Here is a 3,347-nt window from a genome sequence, read left to right as displayed (position 1 = left end):
TGATAAAGAACATGCCTGCAATGCAGGAGACATACTGAAGTGTGGGTTTGATCCCTGGGTCAGGAAGATCCCCTGGAGAAGGGCCTGGCAACCCACTCCAGTATTCTTGCCTGGAGAATCCCATGGACAGAGGAGCCTGGTGGGCTATAGTCCATGGGGTCACAAAGAGTCGGACACGACTGAAGCGACTTAGCGTGCATGCCTACAATATGCTTTAACATCTTGCAGGAATGTTTTGTTACTTTTTTCCCCTAGAAAATTCTTGGTTATGCTTGCATGCTCAATTTTCTGTATAAAATTTAGCCTTATCTGTGTGAATTTGAATGGAGCAAGGCTCTCAAAGTCTCTGTTTAAATAAGAAATTTAGTGGATTTATTTACCTTATGCTTCAGGTGGCAGAAGAAGAAATCCAAACAAAGATAACAATGCTTATAGTGATGCTTTTGAGGAAACAGTTATCCATTTTTATCTTTGCCAATGTCGACATAAATTAAGTAAAATGACTAGTTTGAATGATAGCCTTTGGGAAATCAAGTTTACTTTTCTCAGGGCATAGAGGCAACTTTGAGAATCCAGGTGATTCACCTGTTTCTTTGCTGGAATGATCCCTGCAAGGATGTGTGTTGAGGATGAAGGATACTCTCTGCTGTTCTCTCCAGCTGCAGGGGAAGAAGGAATCTTCGCTCCTTTAGACTTTGCTGAGATTTTGCTGTGATTTTTCAAGCCAAAAAACTGAAATTCTGTTTATTGAAGCTGACAAAATGTTGGGCCTGAAAACATGAAATATATCATTGGAAAGGAAAAGAGAAGATAAAGATCATTAACAAATGGAGTAAGGGCTCCGAAAACTTGGCATTTGGTGTAGTTCTGGAAAACGCAACAAGAAATGTACATGGATATTTTGTTGGGATTATACTAAATATACAGAAGAGCTGACTCATTAGAAAAGACCCTGATGCTGGGAAAGATTGAAGACACGAGAAGAGGGTGACAGAGGATGAGATGGTTGGATGGCATCACCCACTCGATGGACATGAGTTTGAGCAAACTCAGGGAGGTAGTGAAGGACAGGGAAGTCGACATGCTGCAGTTCATGGAGTTGAAAAGAGTCAGACACCACTTAGCGACTGAACAACAACAACAAAAACACAGTGGGTGAATTAGAAAAGAATTGTCATCTTTACGCAAGTCAGTCTTTCTAAGGATAAGCAATATTTGCATTTAGTCAAATCTTCCTTTTTGTCCCTCTTTTCAAAGCTTTTGTCTCTATGAATCTTCCATGTTCATTCTATTCATGGGTATTTTATGTATTTTGGTTTCAATTGTAAGTAGAATCTTTTCTTCAATTATATTTACAAAGTTATTGCTGTTAACATAGATTCTTAGATATTGATTTTTTTAGAATTTATCTTGTGCCCACTCAGCTTACTAAATTACCCTCCTATTTCTAACAGGTTTGCAATTGATTCTTTTTATTTTTCCAATCATATAATCAATGATAATTTTTTGTCTTCTCTTTTCCAGTTTTAGTACCTCTTATCTAATTGAATTGAATGCTTCTTCCAGCACAATGTTAAATGACAGTGGTGATAATGGGTGATTGGAAAGGAGAACACTGAGGCTGTGTATTGTCACCTTGCTTATTTAACTTACATGCAGAGTGTGTGTGTGTTAGTATCTCAGTCGTGTCAGGCTCTTTGTGATCCTATAGACTGTAGCCCACAATGCTCCTCTGTCCATGGGATTCTCCAGGCAAGAATATTGGGGTGAGTTGCCATTTCCTTCTCCAAGGGATCTTCCCAGCCCAGGTCTCCAGCATTGCAGGCAGACTACATCATGTGAAATGCCAAGCTGGATGAAGCACAAGCTGGAATCAAAGTTGTCAAGAGAAATACCAATAACCTCAGATATGCAGATGACACCACCCTTATGGCAGAAAGCGAAGAGGAACTAAAGAGCCTCTTGATGAAGGTGAAAGAGAAGAGTGAAAAAGCTGGCTTAAAACTCAACATTCACAAAACAGAGATCATAGCGTCTGGTCCCATCACTTCATGGCAAATAGATGGGGAAACAATGGAAACAGTGACAGACTTTATTTTCTTGGGCTCCAAAATCACTGCAGATGGTGACTGCAGCCATGAAATTAAAAGATGCTTGCTCCTTGCAAGAAAAGCTATGACCAACGTAGACAGCATATTAAAAAAAAAAAAAAAAAAAAAAACGTGAGCGAGCTGTCAGCGCGCAGCATGCTCGGCCGGGACTCCACTGAAGGAGTAACCTGAAAAGGGAAATTGCTCCTTCCAGTGCTTGGGGTGAAGCAGTGTATTCATGCTTAGTCACTTCAGTCATGTTGGATTCTTTGCAACCCCATGGACTGTAGCCTGCCAGGCTCCTCTGTCCATGGGGATTCTCCAGCTGAGTCAGCATGTTATGATGCCATCTCGTACCAACCTGGCTACTGGAATTCCCAGTAGCAAAGTGAAATACTCAAGACTCTCTAGTACAGATGATGGCTACATTGACCTTCAGTTTAAGAAAAGCCCTCCTAAGATCCCATATAAGGCCATTGCACTTGCTACAGTGCTGTTTTTGATTGGTGCCTTTCTCATTATCATAGACTCCCTCCTGCTGGCAGGCTATATCAGCAAAGAGGGAGCAGACCAGGCCATTCCTGTTCTGATCACTGGCATCCTGGTGTTCCTGCCAGGATTTTACCACCTGATGCATCACCTACAGTGCATCCAAAGGCTACCGGGGATACTCCTACAATGACATTCTAGATTTTGAAGACTAGCACCCTCCCCAGCCCTGAAGAAAAGAGTCACAGATGGAACTGAAGCCAGCTTTAAGACATTGAGCAGAAGTTTGACTGAGGGCTAAGGAGTTCTCCAGTTTGCAGATGTTTAACAAAACAGTGACCAGATTTTATGGGTCCATCCTAAAAGATGTTAACTAAGCTCAGGAGGAACTGCCATGAGGACATTCTCTATTTTTCATTTCCTGGCCCTGGCAAAATCTCCTAACAAGTTTTTCCATATGAATATGTCAGATTTCTTATTACTAAATAATTTACTTTGAAAATATCTAAGAGTCTTATCTCCATACTCGAACTTTGTGTTCTAGTGGAAGACCTTGGCACAATCCAATATCAGAGTGGTGCATCTATAATATTTTTTACTTGCTTTCTTATTAACAACAACCAGGAATTTTTTAAACCTCAGAGCAAGTTTTCAAAATGTAAACACTTTTCTCTGTTCACCAATCCTTGGCCAGCTCTGATCTGGCTCACTGATAGGTTGGCCAGCATACAATTTGGATCATTCTGTCCTGTGTAGATCAAGAAGTTC

General features: G+C 40.8%; 1 pseudogene; it reads left to right on the top strand.

Moving 5' to 3' along the window:
- The first annotated feature begins 2,430 nt into the window (after positions 1 to 2,430).
- LOC145526668 (transmembrane protein 230 pseudogene) lies at positions 2,431 to 2,772 on the top strand (annotated as a pseudogene).
- Positions 2,773 to 3,347: the final 575 nt, after the last annotated feature.

Source organism: Giraffa tippelskirchi, chromosome 2, assembly GCF_054371585.1.
Source record: "Giraffa tippelskirchi isolate mGirTip1 chromosome 2, T2T-mGirTip1v1.2.pri, whole genome shotgun sequence".
In the NCBI taxonomy this organism is placed as follows: domain Eukaryota; kingdom Metazoa; phylum Chordata; class Mammalia; order Artiodactyla; family Giraffidae; genus Giraffa; species Giraffa tippelskirchi.
Note: the sequence above shows the minus strand (reverse complement) of the source record. Positions and strands in the feature narration are given on the sequence as shown.